This window comes from Amblyomma mixtum, chromosome 9 (genome assembly GCF_055824585.1).
Source record: "Amblyomma mixtum isolate Tamu chromosome 9, ASM5582458v1, whole genome shotgun sequence".
Classification (NCBI taxonomy): Eukaryota; Metazoa; Arthropoda; class Arachnida; order Ixodida; family Ixodidae; genus Amblyomma; species Amblyomma mixtum.
In genome coordinates this window covers 57411002-57429819 of record NC_143020.1, presented here as the reverse complement: position 1 = coordinate 57429819, position 18818 = coordinate 57411002, and the positions used below count along the sequence as shown (strand labels likewise).

The 18818-nt window shown below is 47.4% G+C and overlaps 1 pseudogene; it reads right to left on the bottom strand.

Annotated features, from left to right (window-relative positions):
- The window catches only part of LOC149329164 (TNF receptor-associated factor 5-like), a 47436-nt pseudogene extending 29155 nt beyond the window's left edge, over positions 1 to 18281 (bottom strand).
- Positions 18282 to 18818: the final 537 nt, after the last annotated feature.

The following is an 18818-nucleotide window of genomic DNA, read 5'->3' as shown; positions in this document are numbered from 1 at the left end:
AAAGGGGTACCTTCCGCCCTGTCCTCTCGTGGTTGCTTGGCGTACTGAGTCAGACGCACAAAACTGGATGTTCTGAATGTTTCAAGACAAAAGCCACATTTGGAGCTGTCGGAATCGATTAATACTGTTGCAACACTATTACACATTTATATTTCGATATCCTAATCCTGAACTCTAATCAGCCAATTAAGCAAACGAGGGGAGGGGAATGAGAGGCTCGTTATAAATAATTATGAGAGAAGCCAACAGCCACAGAAACCAAGGGACGTAGAGGATTTTTAATTTATTTATTTCGTGCTGTTGTTCGATTTAGAATATTACTGAATATGTTATCACTCAAAGCTAATTGATTAGAAAAACAGAAGAAAAAACAACCACGTGCCGCCGGTGGGATCCGAACCCACGACCTCCGAATTACGCGCCCGGTGCTCTACCGCTGAGCTTCGGCGACGGCTGTCAAACCTTCTGCTTTCGGGGGTATTTATGTTTACAAATAACGGCGTTCTTAAGCGGCGGACGTAGCACGTCCTAAGTTACCGCTGATGTGACGTAGAACGCCATCGAACGGCGAGGGTGGAAGCTGTGTGAGAACCCTCTTATGCTTCCTATGGCGTCAAGGCTGCTTGAACAGAGGCCCTCGCTAAGCAATTAAGCAAACAAGGGGAGGGGGATGAGGGGCTCGTTATAAATATGAGAGAAGCCAACAGCCACAGAAACCAAGGGGCAGCCAAGTTTTATGTGGCTTATTCCCGCGCTTTTTAGGTCCTTCATAATCATTGTAACTCTGTGCTGAAAATTCCGGCATGGATGTTCAGAGACAATAGTTTACGACAATGGTTTTCAGTTTTTATCATTTGACACATTTCATTTTTATTGCTGCCGTTATTTATATGTAACGGTATGCAGAAAATTGTGGCATGGATGTTCAGAGACAATATTTTACGGCAATGGCTTTCAATTATTATCATTTGAGACATTTCATTTTTATTGCTGCCGTTATTTATTTGTTTCTTCATTTATACATTTGTATTTCTGCAGTGGTATCTTTACCCGGCTGATTTGCATCTCGTGGCAACTCAGCATGTGTTACTGTTCGTGCTCCTGTGGTTTTCGTTCAAAATTTACTAACGATTTTTAAATCTTAGTTACCTTGGTACCTTTTATTTTCCAACATCAACTTTTACCTCGTGCAGTTGCGGGGTCTCTGTCTGTGCCCTTCTCAGGTACAAGAAATATTACTGTTTGTTGCCGCAATAAATTAAATTTTTCACTCGGTCCTCACTTGTCAGAAAGCGCACAGACTAAAATTCGATAAAAGGAATCAGGTTAATCACAGCGCTGCGCACCGAGCGTTGAGGATACTCTAGCTTCATCCATTCTTGATAACCGTCCTTTCGTTAAATGTTCAGCTCAGGTTCACATCGACAAATTTAAAGCGGAACATTTATTTCATGAATGTTTCCACCGTTCAGGCAAATACCACAGAATTATGCGCTCCTTGAATTCCAGAAGGCTCATTAGGATGCTGAATAGTCAATCGATATAAAAAAGCTACGGGGACTCTTAACATCGCCCTAGGAGTGCAATCATCAGTTTTCTCATTTGTTGAAGCTCCTTTTGCAACTTCCGCACACGTTTGCATCAGTTCATTTGGCCATGATCGACTGCTAGCTGCAGTATCTTGTACATCGCATTCTTTTTTTTCGGATTGTATGACGTCCTACCAAGGAAAAGTGCAGGCAAAAAATAACGAAGCGAATAGATGGCGGGCCACTCGTGAACTAAAGCATTCTTGTTATGTGTAACGCCTACAGCTAGGTCGCCTGAGGAACGGAAATGGCGGTTTCCTCGGGGCAGCCTTGGTACAATGCAAGAACGCTCCCCCTCAGGTACGGCGGGTCAGCAGAGGACAAGGCGGCGAGACGCGCTCGTGCGAGCGAAGTAGCAGCAGCGTTTGGAGGGAGTGACAAGCCATCCGCACCAGTGGCATAGCCAGAATTATTGTTCGGGGGTGGCGGGCTCATGTTGCAGCGTGACCACATAGAATTTATGGACGGATCAAACTCAAGAACAATAACTGCATTGTCATTGTGCATTAGATAACGCTACGCAATGTCTAGACAAGTGAAATATGTATTTTAAATAAAAGAATGTAATCGTATATCTTAAAATTCGTGGCAGATATAACTAATACCAATGCTTGCAAGTTTTTGCGTATTCACTAAGGAAATAAAATAGCACACGATGTCTATAACTATATCAGTCCGAAAGCAGCAAAGCAGTGCATGCCGCTGATATGGGAAACGAAAAGGCCATGAAATCAGCAAGTACAGGACGAATGTTTTAATGAATCTTTGTCGTTCAAAAACCTTTACATTTTTGTACATATGCAACGGCCAGGGGAAAATCTGTGTCGCAGTCCTTCGTTCCAGTGTACTGCAGCAGCAGCAGCAGCTGTCACCGGTCATGTATTGCGAGTAATTGCAGCGAAATTTTAGTCGCAACTGCGAGCAAATGAAGAAACGAGTTGTGAAAGATATACATTAGAATTGCGAAGATAAAATCGAGTATTATAAATGCGAAGATACAACTTTGTAAAGGAAAAAAAAGTGCCCCTGGAAACAAAGTCACAGCATGTATACACAGAACCTCGCAACAAAGTATTTAAATACACGTATGTATCCATTAAATTGGACGCGCATTCAAAATGGACTGAGGTGTACGTCATGACATGTGCGTCCGCGCAAGCCACCATAGCAAGATTACGTGATTTGTTCGCTCGATACGGCGCGCCGGAGACTGTTGTAAGTGATAACGGCACACAGTTCACCTCATCCGAGCTCCAAGCGTGCATGAAAGAGCACGCCGTTCGACAAGTTTTCACTTCTGCCTATCACCCGAGCAGCAATGGGCTGGCTGAAAGGTTTGTGCAGACGGTAAAAAATGGCTGAGGATTAACTTGGTTAAGCCTGGAGAATGCGAAGCATCATCGTGTCGCGTAATTTGGAGGCGCACAACCACAGCGACGGCGCGAGGTGGGCCCCCGTTTCACCACTGTCGTGACGTCATCGTGTCACGTGGTGTGACGTCATGTATCACGTGATTTGGAGGCGCTCAACCACAGCGACGGCGCGAGGTGGGCCCCCGTTTCTCCACTGCCGTGACGTCATCGTGTCACGTGGTGTGACGCATGTATCACGTGATTTGGAGGCGCATAACCACGGTGAAGGGCTGAAGTGGTAGCTAAAGTAGTATGCTTCGCATAAAAACGCCTTACGCAAAGGCCCAGCCACAGAAAGCCTTGAAGAAACATTATCCAAGTTCCTGATGGCATATCGGAACACACCGCATGCGACGACACTTCAGACACCATCTTATCTTTTCCTTGGTCGTGAGCTGCGCACTTGTTTGGACGCTTTAAAGCCCGCCCTGTCGCGTACAGTCGGAGGAAGCCAGTTTCAGCAAACGATGCTGCGAAGTGCTGATCATACTGTGTTTCAAGTGAATGAACAGGTTTTGGTGCGCAATTTCAGGAGCGGACCAAGGTGGCTCAAAGCAACTATCGTGCAGCGCACCGGGCCAGTGTCGTACGAGGTCAAGGTGCAGACACCCCACGGATCCTGCATGTGGAGGCGACACAAGGACCATTTGCTACGAGCCTCGGCTGCGAACACGCCGTCACCATTTGCGGTGGGGGAGGAGACCGACATCTGTCATCCAGAAATTTCAGATTGTCCGCCACCCTCATCAACCGCTGTCTCCGCAACTAGCCCTGCACCCGTGGTCAGCGGAAACAGCCCTACGAGGCGGTACCCTCAGCGAGTCAGGAAGCCGCCTGACCGATACCAGCCATCGTGACTCTCCAAATTGCGGTGGAGGAAGTGACGCGTGCCGGCGTTTTGTGCGAGCCGAGAGAGACGTGTGCCGGCGTTTCGTGTCTACCGAGTGAGACGCGTGATGACGCGCCAAATGACGTCAGCAGTGGCTCTACAAAAGCGAGCGCCTGCATGAGCGCCGCGGCAGAACGCATCTCAGCTGTTGCCCAATAAAGTGCTACGCAGCGTTCTTATCGCTTCTTACTTGCCGGGACCCGCGAACACCGCAGTCATCTCCTTCACCCGTAAAAGTATCAAGTCTAGCTATACTTATACCGTATTCAAAATGATCTACTCTCTCACGTATCACATTACAAATACCTTGGCGTTTCTTCATATCTTTCATGTCATTCGATATCTCATCCATATGCGCCGTCACCTCCAAGTCATTAATCTCCGAAATCCACCATCTGATATTCGAAAACTAGCATAGCTCACTTTTGTTCGTCCACAACTTGAATTTGCTTCTTTCATTTGGTCTCCCTGTCACAATAACATGATCACCACGTTAGAATCTATCAAAAACATGGAAGCGCGATTCATTTCACGATACTACAACTACTGTTCAAGCGTCACTCAGATTAAAAATGATCTTTGGCCACAATCACAAAGCACACGCCGCCACCTCACTCTCCTAACGCTATTTCACAAATATGTACATACACTTGAATAGAACAAGTTTCACCTCGATGTCTCAGCCCGCACGTTGAAAAGATTATGTAATCAGCTCAGTTTCGCAAGGATATAGGTGATACATTCGGTGTCAATTCATCCGTACTACCACGAGCCATGAGATTACGGATTGACATAACAGACAACATCGCTTCCACATCTAATCTAGATTCTTTCCATACCTAACTCATCACACATTTCACTGAAACCGTCATTTAGCACGCCTTCGTTCAAATCATTGTTATCTCTTATTTTTTGTTCTTTACTTTGCTGCAACTGTCGTGCCATTTCGATGTTTTCTTACTAACGTTTCCTTTTCTTTTCACTCCTATATGCTTGCCTTAGTGGCGCTACGCTACTCACTGTTACCACGTTCCGCCAGCACAATATCCTTTATTGCTGGAATTTATTTTGATCGGATGTTTTAGGGGAATAGCTTTCCTTTGTAGCCGTATGGCTGCGCTCGGGTGGATGTCAACGACTAAGTACTCCTATTTGGTATTTATTTTGGGTCGCGCATTTTTTCTTTTATTTCCGCGTCTCTTCTTCTTCTCTACTAATTTGTTGATATGATGTTTATCATGACTGTATGTTTCCCTTTTGTTTCCTTTGGTTATGAATGCAGAGTATATTATTTTTACGCACTACTTACGCAATGCCCAATGGGCCTCTAAGGATTTCAAATAAATAATTAAATAAGCACAAGCGACGCCACTGGAGCCTCTTGTCAATTCTGGGAACGAAGGTTGTCTGCTTTTTGGAGGGTGCGACCCAGGAGACTGTAACTGCGAATTTGGCAACATCCCGCATTTGCATCGTGGGGGAGCGGGAGGGCGATGCGAATAACTTAATAGACAGTTTTAGCTGTGCGTCCGCAAGGGCTTAGCGTACGCAAGGAGATTGCGGGGACCGTAGTGCGCATGCGCAGAACGCAAGCGCGATCCGTGCGTCTTGCGTACGTACGCAAGCCAGCGGACTTTGCGTTGCGTTGCTTGCGTGGCTTGCATGGTTAACGTGGCAACATGGTGGCGCCCTGCACGCCCGCTTCGGACCAAATACTGCATCGCCGGTGCATTTTTCGACGCGATAGCTAGCTCTAAACGGTTGTATTCACTTTTATTTTGTGCATTCTCATTCCTCCGTAACGATATATGTGACAAATAGTAATCGTTTTTTAGATAAATCCAAGAATTTCTTGATGTTAAGCCTAACTATCTACGGCGTACGCTGTCGTCATAGACACGACCTGCGGTAAAGTACTTCTCCAACTTTGCGCGAGAATTTATATTTTCATTTGATTCAATTGATTTACATTAAAAAAGAAACAAAGCCTTCGAATACAACCACCACTGCCATTAATAAAAGCGGAAAAAGTTTCCTCAGCACACAGTTCACAAGCTTTGACTTCCTGTCGCTAGATGGCGCCACTGTGCCCGTTCTGCGAAGAATTTCAGTCGAGATTAGACGTAAATCAGAGAGCTGTTGGAAGATTAGCACTAGGTGCCCACGGCAAAACCACAAACGAGGCAGTACAAGGGGATATGGGCTGGGCATCGTTCGAGGCACGGGAAGCTAAGAGTAAAATACTATATGAAGAACGCCTGAGGAAATTGGACGATAACAGATGGGCAGCTAAGGTATTTAAATATTTATGCAGAAAGAACGTTGACTCACAGTGGCGGAAAAGAACTAGAAAACTAACCAATAAGTATGCCGGTCATGAGGACGGAGAAAGAAAGAGCATTAAACGACAGGTTAAAAACGCGGAAGTTAAAAATGGGATGAATTCAATGGAAAAGAAACATAGTGCAGAACTATATCGATTCTGGAAAAGGCAGATCAGGAAAGAATTTTTCTATGATAACTCAAGAGGCAGTGCCCTACTTTTTGAAGCTAGATCAGGGTGTCTTAGAACGCGCAGCTGTGCAGTGTGTGGTAGATCTGTGGAAACAATTGAACACCTCATAATCAAATGTGATGGTATCCATCCGGATGTCGATGCAGGCACAGTCACTCTTTCTGAGGCCCTAGGGTTTAAAGATAACAATGGTCATGTAAATAAATCTGCAGTGGAAGTCAGCAAAAAGCGATTGGAGGATTGGTGGCTGAAAAGCAGAGATGTGGCATAAGGTTAGAATTGTAGGAAACCGTAGGCAAAGGTGATGAAAAATCTTAGTGAGAATTGCCAACACCGTAAACAAACAAAAAAATAATAATAAATGAAGAAAAGCTGAGCGTGGTGGCCATTGCCGCCACCCCGTTTCAAAGAAGGCGCTCCTATCCATCCATCCATCCATCCATGCGAACGAGGGCTGCACGGCGGATGCGGCAAACCAGGCGGCGGTTGCAGCGACGAAGCGCCGATTGACAGAGTGGTGGACGCTGGTGCGACACTAGAACAGTACTGTTTCGTCGGTATTTGCGTGTGTGTTTGCCGCTTCGCGTTTGATAGTAGTGTTTTTATGTGTGTGTATATCCAGCCACCTTTGGTAGGCGCCCACCCGTTACAAAGGGAAGGCTACATCATCATCATCATCATCATCATCATCATCATCATCATCATCATCATCATAATCATCATCATCATCATCATCATCATCATCCCGGGCGCTCCAAGGTGGATGTAGAATGGTGGCGAAGGCTGGGCCCCAAAATCGGTTTAGCGCGACTGCAGCACAGCCACTTTGGGCGGCCGAAACACTCACATAATAAAATTCAAAAGCACAAATTAAAATGCTATAAAACAACAAAAATAAATGAATATTTTAATGCCACGTTTTATAAGTTACGTAAACTATTTCAGCTAAACGTTACGCCGAATTCTGTAATTTTTTTCAACGCTCTTGTTGCGCTCTCTGTTGATCAGTGTGCGGTGCATTTGCAGCGCGACTTTGCAGGCCTAGTTTCGGTACCCGGCCACAGTGGCTGCGGCAGCTTGCGAAGCGATTTGTTATCTCCAGCTGCCTGCTATGGCACGCCTTGGAAAGCGTGCAAATTAAGCTCGCCGGTTTCGAAATGGCCCCTTTAAGAAGTTTTTGTCGTCCTTGCCCGTCGCCTCTCTGTCACCGTTTGGCAAGATCTGCACCCCGCTGCACCGCTGCAGCGTTTGCTTCGGTGTACGGCCAGTGCGAAACCTATTCCCGAGGCTTCGCGCTCATCGCTTCGAGCGCTTAGCTCTGCATTTCAAGATGAGCTTGCGGCATGTGAAAAAACCTTGCTCCGTGGCACATTGTGACAGCATGGGTTGTACCGTGAGTGTCTTACCAAGTTACTACACCGCTTCCCTCTGGACTTTCGCAGGTGAGCTCTTGCCGTTGTCGTCTGCTCTATATATGCTTTTGTCGGGCTTTCCGCGCCTATCGTAGCTGTAACCGTTTCTTGCGCACTTGGCTTCATGTTATCGGGATATTTTAGTAAATTGCAGGGCACGCACGTGCAATCATAAGATGTGCAAAAGACACAAATCATTTGTCTTATTTGTAGCTAGTTTCGTGCAGCCGACTGTCATCAACATGAAATTGATACCGGGCTCTCATGAGCAACCTCGTGCCTTCTACTTGCCGCATGGTCAATTTAAAACCAACTGCGCTGCATAACAGCTCTGAGCATGACATTAATGGTTTTGCAGCACCGTGAAGCCAATTTGAGGATCTCCTCGCAACTGACAGTATCGAAACTCAACCATGTGCATGTGCGCCGCATTGACTGTGCCTTAACTGAATTCAGCCAGCAGTAGTTATTGCCGTTTTACGTATACATGACCGTCAATGTAGTTTTAAACTCATTGCGCTGCATCGCTCTCGTCACTCTTTGAGCATAGAAAAGGAGCTTGCCGCGTGGTATCAGGCGAGCGTAACCGCACTCTGAGGCTTGGAGGCTTGGCGCGAGCATTTTCTGCCATAGTTATAACGTACTGTATTTAGGTGAAAGGAGTCTTGGCGTATTGACGTTTGGAGTATATGGTGTTCATTTGGGTGCAGTTGTATAACGTGGACGCTGCATCATGTCCAGGTGCAAAACGTGGGTGCAGTTCTGCCGCAACCTCAGCCTGGAGAAGACGCCGTGCCAGCTGCGAGACCTGAGGACTTCTTCCAAGCACTTCGAACTGTTTGTGTATCTGCGGTCAGGACGGCTGCGTCTCCATGCTGTGCCTACTCGAGGAAAAAGTGGCTGTATTGAATGTCCTTGCACTTCATTTTAAACTGCACTTCATGTATGTTTTAGTTTGATTAGAATTGCTTCAAATTACTTCGGTTAGCGACAAGAATCAGGTCTCGAGGTTGTGCGCAGGCCCTACGTATGGTGTAATGCTCTAGCGTTGAGCAGATTTGTTGATGCTAAAACTTGTTTTCAATATTGTCATGCAGGTGTAAACATAGCTGCTATATTCTTTCAGTTGAAGAAACGAAATGTGTGAAGAGTAATCCTTGTGTGCTGCATGGTCTATGTGTTGATGCGCCTACTTATGTCATGTCATGTTTGCCTCAATGGAAGCTGTCGTAGCATTGTTTTCTATACTTTTCAATTTCCTACTTGGCAACATTCGTGGAACTTCAGGGCATTTTCCTATCCGCACTGTGACCATTGAGATGAATAGCCAGCTTAAAAAAGCTGCTGCTTGAGCTGCCTGTGACGCGCATTTTTTGTTGGCGTGCTTTATCACTGTATTTGTTTGGTTGCTGTAATAAACCATAAATATCAAAACCATACTTGCCGTACACTGTATTCCAAACTGTGCATTTGAGCCTGTGCTTTGTGCATCATACCTTGATGTACTCAAAAGTACTGGCACCAGTATATTCACCAAGGTTTCCACTACGAATCATGCAGCCTTAGCCAGCGTCTGGAAGTGTTGCTGCCTTTCTATGCTGCCTTCTTTGCCAGTGACTTTCATTTGGTTCCCAATTGCACATTAACAAGGCCTTAACTAGCAGGAACGCGAGCACATTTGACTGGCAAAGGTTCGTGCGCGCTGAAAGGCAACCTTCTAGAGATACCGGTTCGAAAATGCCGGTCCTATAAAAAGACCACTTTATAATTCGCGCCAAAGGCATACGTAAGCGTGACGTCATTCAACGTCACTCATACGTAGGTTGCCCCCCGAAATGGGGGCGCGGGGGTGCCCCATGAGTCGCCATTTTTTGGACCAATGGGCGTCTATGGAGCCTTCGCTACCATGGTATATCTACCTTGGGCGCTACGCTAGCCACTCCCAACTAAAACTGTCGTTGCCAGGACGGGTGGCACTGCGCGTAAGGTGCGCCCGTAGCGTACGCACAGCTTTTGCGGACGCACAGCTAAAACTGTCTAATGTTGAACAGTGACTTTCTCAAACACTGATAAAAAATTATAAATGCAATGTAGCTTCCATCCTTGAGCGAAGAGTGAGGAAAAACAATCTGCTGTTGGAATTTTTTTCTTTCTTTATTACCATAACATGAATTAAATGCGTATGCGTATCAATTAAATCATACGCATAAAGCACAAAAAAAGTCACACACACAGCGGTGATGTTCCACATGAGGAATTTCCTGTTTTTCAGGGAATTTCGGGAATAAAATACGCCTAAAAAGGAATCTTCACTTGTTCTCGGGAAAGTTTCTCGTTCCAACCGACTGGGTCACATTGGTACACTGCTGGAAGGAGAAAGGGCTAAAAATGTCGATTTTCGGGCCTAATTTCGGAAATTTTTGGTTACGAAATGGAACACCACTGCTAACCGCAAAACAGAAGCATTAGAACAGAGCTAAGCTTATGTATGGAACCATCGAAGCACTTTGAATAATTTTCGATACATGCACAGAAGCATGAACAAACTGCAGGGATTCCTAGAGGCTCTCTGGTAGAAATTAGTCCCGGATTCTCGCCTCGAGTGGATTAGACTCAGAAGATCCACCTTAGTTTCAACCGAATTATGTCCTCGCACACAAAGCCTTCATTCCAGAGTTGCCTCAGCCTAAGCGATGGAAAAGGAAAAAAAAGACTCCTATGGTCCGCAATTCGTCATCCCTTCTTGGAACTGACAAATGTATTCTGCTTCCGTCCGAATATTTTTCTAATCCCGATGGATGTATGAAACTCAGCCCAAGTGCTCCTACGGCTGGAGGCAGCCAAAGGTCATCGTTCCACAGCATCCGCACAGTCACTTGAAGCAGACAGGTTTGGTCGATATTTGTGAGCACAGCTACAGGTGACACGGAGCAGCCTAGTTGCCGTACCTCCTCGCACCTAAACTCAGCATAAACGTTATCCAGGTATTTATCTATCAGTGATTCGAACCCCGTTATTGACGACTCGCTGACAGCTATTCGTCGTTCTTCGGCTGGGAGCCCGGGGTAGATGCGCTTCGATGACGTCTGGTTATTTTCTTGCGTTCCGGATTCTGGTCCGTCGGCGGCAGCGGATAAGGACCCATTTCTCCCTTTTTCAACCCTCGCTGGTTCATATTTGGGTGTTGCGTCGGATGTCTCTGTGGTGCTCGAGAGATTGCCAACTGCGTTGCTCAGTGCTGTCAGATTTGACGTGTTTTCCTCATTAGGTGTGGTAGCTCTGGTGTCGTTCTCTGTCATTCTGCTATGGTCTTGCTTCATTGCTGCTTCAAGTAGTCCGAGAGCCTGACTGAAGGTATGCATAGTGTCAGAGAGCTTCTCGAGTGCGTCGCTCTGTGTTACGAGGTTCCTGGCCAGCTGCTCCACACACGCCTGCTCTTCTGAGACTTGGCCGGCAGACCGCAAAGGCATAGACTCGTCTATGCATCTGGACTCGTCTTCACATACTGCACAAAAATGTGACATGGCGCAGTCCGTTCTCAGATGCGTGCACACTTCGGCGCAGCGAACCCGAGCCGTGCACCTGGGGCAGAAAACTGAGCGGTGCTTGCACTCCTCATTGAAATGGCGGATGATATCTTTTGTAGTCACCACTGCCTCGCAGCCATTTTCTGCGTTCCGGCACTTCACCTGCGTATAAGAAATGTGCGAAGAAAATGAACAATATACGCTTTGTTCGAGATTATACTTTCAGGACTTTTTAAACACTAAGAACCCTGCATACTGTAAGAAAAGAACTGTAACGCAATCAAGACGTACACAAGAGAGGACCACAGAGGACCACACGAGACGACCAGGCCGACATAAACTGAGTGCATATTGGTCGTCGTAACCTAACACTTGACTGTAATAAGTAAGTCAGCCAACCTTTAGCACGACATTTAGCATGTCTACTTCTTTTCAAGACTTAGCGGTGGCCACATTAAAAAACTGTGCCATTTGGCAGAATTGTAGCACACCGGTGTTAAAAGTTTAACGCTTCAAAATTTGCAATTAAATTCAAGCCAATATGCATACAAAATGACAGGCCATGCTCTGCAAGAGCAAGGTCTGCATGCGCTAGCGAGTTCTTGCATGCACTAGCGAGACTAGCGAGTGCTTGGCTATTTTTCAAACCACTGCAAAAACCTGTTGTTGGCCATTGCAAACATCTTTTATTCACTCTTAACTTCGATTGAACCACTGCCACCACCGCCTTGCTCCGAGCCCTGGACTAGGGGCCAGGCCACCCGACTTCTGGGAATTAATCTATTCTAAATGAAAGTTTTGTCTCTCTCTCTGCGACGTGACGGAGCAGAATATAATATACGGGAAGCAAGGTTGCGATAGCACGGGTGTTGTGACGTCGCGAACCGGTCAGTTCGCCCTAAGATTTCGGCCTTACCGCCAGTCAACGCCAACCGCGGTTTTTCTGCGACACGGGGCCTTTAAAGCTCGCGCGTTAAGAGACTGCCGTTGCGCTGTTCCACGCACACAATGTAGCTGCCTCTGCTGCGTCGTTGTACAACTGCGTCGGCAGTACGCTGCTGTCAGAGACACTTTAGGTACCGGCGGCAATGTGCACGGCTTGCCGGAGCAAAGAGGATACATGCAGCGCTGCACATCCTACTACACTGCGCACAACTGTCGCCTCCGCCGAGAGAGCGCGCATCGCTGCCGCTGGCACGAGAGTTACTGAATAAGTGCCGAGAATTGCGCATTGTTTTCCCTGGGCCGCTAGCGCCTCTATTAGCCATACACGATCACATCGTTGAAAGGTATCAAATAATTTTGGAGAAGGAAACTCCGTTGCACTCGGCCGTTGCTGGCAGTAAATTTGTACACCGACTGTACTCGTGCTTTGCGGCAGTTTTTTTTTTTTTGTCGCAGAGCACACGTCTGCTGAAAATGGTGTTTTATTGCCAATAACACGCAATTTTGTCCCAAGTGTTCGCTAATTGTTGAAAGAATGATCGGGGAGGCCACCAGAAAACGCTTGTGATATGCATATAAATTGACAGGCCATGCTCTGCAAGAGCAAGGTTTGCATGCTCTAGCAAGCAATTGATCAGACTAACGAGTGCTTAGCTACTTTTCAAACCACTGCAAACACCTTTTGTTGGCAATTGCAAACACCTTTTATTCACCCTTAACTTCACCTGAACCACTGCCACTGCCGTTTTGCTTGGAGCCCTGGACTAGGCGCCCCAACCACCTGACTTCTGGGAATTATTCTAAATGAAAGTTTTTTTCTCTCTCTGCGCTGTGACGGAGCAGAATATAAAATACGGGAAGCAAGGGTGTGATAGCACGGGTGTTGTGACGTCGCGAACCGGTCAGTTAGCCCTAAGTTTTCGGTCATGACGCTGGTCAACACCGACTAGCGCGTTGAGAGACTACCGTTGGGATATGCCACGCACACAAGGGGGTGATCTCTACTGAGTCCCTCTACAACAGCAGCGTCGGCAGCACACTGCTGTTCGAGGCACGATGTACAGGCGGCAATGTAAAGGGCCTGTCGCAGGCACATCCTACTATACTGCTCACAACTGTCGCCTCCACCGAGAGAGGGCGCCCATGCTGCCGCTGGCACTGGAGTTACTGGCTTATAGAGTTGCGCGTTTTTTTCCCTGGGCCGCACGCGCCTCTATTAGCTATATGCGATCACATGGTTTTGCATTGTACACCGGCAAATATTATGTACATCTTTCCTCGTGCTTTGTGGCAGTTTTTTTTTTAGCCGTAGAGCACGTGCTCTCTGAAAACGATGTTTTCTGATCACTAACACGCAATTTTATCACAAGTGCTCTCTAATTGTTCAAAAGAATAATCGCGGAGGCCACCAGAAAAACGTTTGTGATTTGTGACGTTTACACAAGATGGCGTCACCCATTCAGAAGACGAGTATTTTGTTCGCAGATCATTGAGGTAGGCCTCGTTGCAGCCGGCGCATTGCTAGTAAGCTGTATGATTCAATGCGACAGAAATTTACCTAAAATAAAGCAAGTTCGGCTGCCAGAAATAAGCGGATTGAGCCTGCACTTGCTCCAACTCCTGCACGTATTCCACCTCCTGCATTCAAGAGTTGCGGATTTCCCTCATAGTTTGGATGCTTTGCGGCAACAAAGCAGATCTATGCGCAACTCTAGGTACTTATGCAGTAACTCTAGCGGCGGCTGAATTTCGATGGAGGCGAAATTCTTGAGGCCCGTGTACTGTGCGATGTGAGTGCACGTTAAAGAACCCCAGGGGGTCGAAATTTCCGGAGCCCTCCACTAGCCCTCCATTTTAAATGCCCTCCATTTTAAATGCCCGTAGTTCATCCGCTCTTGTAGTGGTTTTTGGTTTTGGTCTGCTGCAGTGTATCGCGGACCAGGTAAGACGCTTGAGTGAGTGCTCGAAATACGGTATGAAGGCCACGCTACGTGTACACTTACCTGTGCCTCCCCTGTTGTCTCGCGTGCATTTACTGTAACGATATACTCTCCCGCATAAAAATTTTCTTTGGAATAGGTACTTAGTAAGAAAAAAACCTACCTCGCAAATATCCTTCGCCTGCCAGCAATGGGATAATAAAGTTGTACGTAAATGTTTCATCGGAATCAGTCATTTAGTGAGGAGCGAAACCTACCAGGCTTTTAACACTTCTGTCCGATAATCTTCCGCATTCGTATAGTCGCTATAAGAGCATTGCACGGGCCTTAATTAGTCACGCGTCCCGAGCCCGTCAACCTTTTTCGTTACCCGCCCCAGCCCGGCCCGATTTTTTCAATATAGGCCCGAACCCGGCCCGGCCCGCGAGGTAGACATGCCCGGCTCAGGCTCGGAAACCGCCCGAGTACTAAATGCACATCGGCAAAGCCAAAGCCTTTTGTTATACTGATCTCATTTAGAAAGAAAAAAGCGGCTACAAAACTTTTAAAAATGGAGATAATGGCGGCATCACTGATGGCAACGTTAACAAAAAAAAAACGTTTTAGCATTAATAAAAGAGGTTATCAGAGATTTGCTCGCATTCGTAGCCTCCTCCTAACTAGTTAGGCGTCAAGGGGAAGCGAGAACGCGGAAGTGATGTGACAGGAAACGCGCGACCCACTTGCGATGGGCACTATCTCGCATACCCACAGCTACTGGTCATATTTCGAGAGTAAACGCAAGCCAGCGCGCGCTAGCTGGTGTTTCCATCAGCGATGCCTACAGTGCCGTAACGATGCATATCGGCGCGATAATTCTGTTTTTGTCTTTTTCTGGAAGAATCTAACGCGTGCGCTTCACCATGTCAGAGCGCAGTTTTATCTACGCATGTATGTCTAACGGCGGCATGCGCTCAAACTTAAGGAACGTCACTCTGCAGTTAGACGTGTGCCTTGCGTCACTTACACGTTTGCGTGCATGCAATCACGATGCGCTCAACGCAAGCGCCGTCATATCGAGCTTACTGCGGCCATACGCTCGATCGCGAACAAACCACTGCCCAGCGTAGCTTAAAAAAAAAAGGAAAACTCAGCAGCTATTGAAAGCCCCTCACTTAACTCGCAAAGTCTGGTCGATGGCGTTGCGTTAAAATTCGGACGGCCAATTCTGTGTAACCAAACCTTCCTCCGGCCCGCGTCGGTTTTCGATGATGGATCGCGAAGAACCGCTTTCCACCGTCGTGACGGTTCCTCCACCCGAAGGCGCGGCAGCCCGTCAAGCCGCACAGATAGACGGCTTGAAGTTGGGTGACTGACACACGTTCCGAGCAAAACAAAAGCCGCTGTTCATCACAGCAAGCAAAAGCGCAGTAACAGCAACGACGCCTGGACAACCTACGGTGCGCGGTTGGAGCGGACAATATGGCGTCTGCGGCCGCGAAAAGCGCGGGTTTAAAGGAATTTTGCGCGTGAAACCACCGACCAATGGGAAGAGGCGATGGGCGCAGGAGAGGGAAAGGCGGCGCTCTGCAAAGGTTGTCCTTACCTTAAAAATTTCCAGGGGCTTTAGGCAGCATGCCCAGCGGCGGTGGGCGGGCACTCCAGTAACGGTAACATAGTACACGGTACGTAGGTATCTGTTAATATTTATTTTATTTATTTATTTATTTATTGTTTCCTCAAGGGTCCACAGGGGACATTACATGAGGGGTGGGCAAACAAAAAAGTTAATACGAACACAGATGGTCTTCAATGGCGGTTTTGAATAGAACACGATTGATGATGGTCGCCACTTCGGATGGAAAGTCATTCCAGTCCTTGGCTGTTCGAAGAAAAAATGACATTTTATATGTTTCGGTGCGGGCCCGTTCAGGGTAGACGGCGTTAGGGTGACTATGACGAGAAAAGCGATGAGCGCGTGTTATCGGGGCAGTTTCATGATCGGAAGTGTGATAAAATTTATGATACAGCGAAAGACGGGCGATTTTACGCCGACAGGCCAGTGTTGGGAGATTAAGCTGAGATTTTAGTGCTGTAACGCTAGTATAATGAGAGTAGTCTGAGCAAATGAATCTGGCGGCGCGGTTTTGGACTGCTTCGAGCGTGGTGATTAGGTTAGTATAGACGCCTTTAGCATACCGTGTAGTGTGTTACCGTCGCCATTGCCGGAGCACCGGGATCCCGCCCACTGCCAGTGAGCACGCGCTGATTGGTCCTGATGCTGAAGGCGTGCACGCAGCTGCAAGGCACCTGGCGCCCTCTAGCGTTATCGAGGGGATCTGCGCATGCGCAGTGGCGGTGGGCGAGCTGCCAATATTCTGCTAATTGCATGCTAAAGGCGTCTAACTACTAGCGGTCCACGCGACGCGTGCAATGGTAGGAAGCATGCCATGAGACGGCGTCAGGCGTCTCACCGAGTGCTAGGCGCTTTGGACTGGGGGTTTTTAAAACTATCAGTCCGGACAATTCACTTCGAACTGCCAAATTTTACATAATTTCCACCTGATTTTACACTGATGTGCAGAAAAGCACAGTCTATTCACTCTTATTTTTCTTATTTTTTAAATACATTATTTCATTTCCGTAGAAACACGGTATGATGAGCGAAATCTCGTACTGTGGTCAGAGCAATTCTCTAGAGCAACCGAACGCCGCGATGTAGCAAAAACAATGTGAAATTTTTAGCAGGTACTCGGTTCCGGAGAGTGATGGCTCTGGAGTGAAGGCGCATAGACCAAGTTGCCTTGAGAGTCGCGTTGTGCCACGGAGATCTCTGCCGCCTGATACAAGCCAGGCAGAAAAGCGTGACAACCGCTAGAGTGGCAATGAAATTTTTAACGACTAAATTAGGTGACATGTAATAGCAAAAACGATTGAAAACGAATCCTGAACGACACGACTTGCTCTAATAAATTTTCGTGCCAAGCTGTTAGATTACTCGCAGTGTTTACATCCCAAAGGGTATACCGACGTTTGTGCATGGACAACATGGGAATCTAAGTCACAAAGGAGACTAGATTATGTGTTGTAATTCTACGATAACGAAGCGCTTTTAATCTCCAGAGATAGCTAACGCCGCTATTTGTATTTACCGCACGCGGATGCTGCCCGTGCGGATATTAAATGGTCCACTCCGGCGCTAGACAGGTTATATACTTATCTGAATAAATAAGTTAGCGAATAATGGTTCCGGCCTCTAGGGATTTGTTTTCCTCTGCAGAGCGCGCGAAATAAATCTCAGGGCAACGATCAACGAATGCATGGCGTTCAACTTGCCGCCCAATTGCGTCTTCGCAGCTGTCGTGGCGTACCGCGGATAAAACTTCCTGTGAGGCCGGGCAAGTTTTTATTTTCCAATTTTCCATGACTACCCAGCTGTAGTCGTAGCAATCCGTAGGCTGAACTTTCAGAGATTCCGGTCAAATCTCGCGGTTGGACTGAGGATAAGGAGCACCGAACACCCCCCACCAGTAGAAATAGAATTAAGTTCCTCACGTGAGCACTTCTGAGCTACAGGAAGCTTGCTTAAAGTCCGATAGTAAAAGAAACGTACTCAAACGGCCACTGCGTCACCGCTCGCCATTTAATCGCATTCCGAGACATTCAACTTTCGTTATGAGAAGGCGTCGTCATGTCGTCTGCTTACATCAAACTTGCAGCCCTTATTGCATCTAAAAACACCAAGAATCCGACGCGTAAAACCTGAAGAGTTCGCCCTGGTCACTCACCTCTTTACTCACCAGCTCTTCAACGGGAAAATACTTCCAGTTCACTCCTTTTTCCGGGCACAGGAGGCCATCCAGGGGACACACGGGCTCGACGCCCTCCGTGCACTGCTCGTAACAGGACATGCAAAGGATGTGCTCGTAGGCAAGGACTGCCGCCTTTGACCGCACCAGTCCGCAAGCACTGCACACTCTGACTCGTAGAGGCGACTTCACGAAGCGCAGAGGCCTCCAGTCGAGCTCGGAGGTGAAACCGACCAGCGTGTAGGACACTTTTCCATGAGGCATCCCGTCCTGCTGTCGTCCTAGTGCTGAAGACGATGGAAATGCTGTGCCCATCCGAGAATGCTTGTCCCGCTATCTCTGTCTCTCCCTCTCTCTCCATCGATTTTGTTTTTTGCCCGTCGTCAGGCTCCGATCGATGTGAATAGCCACCGCGTATACACCTGTCCCAGTTCCTTGCCACGTTGTGAATCATCAACACTTTCAAGTCACTCTTCAGAATGCTACCCCGCAGGCATGCGCATATCTGCCGCTGAGCAGAAATGATAATTCGTTGATCACCGAAATTTTGACCATAACGGGAAAGAGGGAGAGGATTCCCGGGGCTTTGTTAAGGTCTTCGTCCTTGTTTCATTTTTGTTTTGCAGGTACGTGTTTCTTCAACAAAGATTGCGTGGTGACGGGAGCGAGAAATAAGACGTCACTGCAGTTCCGTGACACCGTCATGTTGTGGGATAACCGCGTACCCCATTTCCTCCGCCAGCCAGCGGCGAGCGTGCGAACGCCACATGGCGAATCGCGCGAGCCACCCGGGAACGGAGG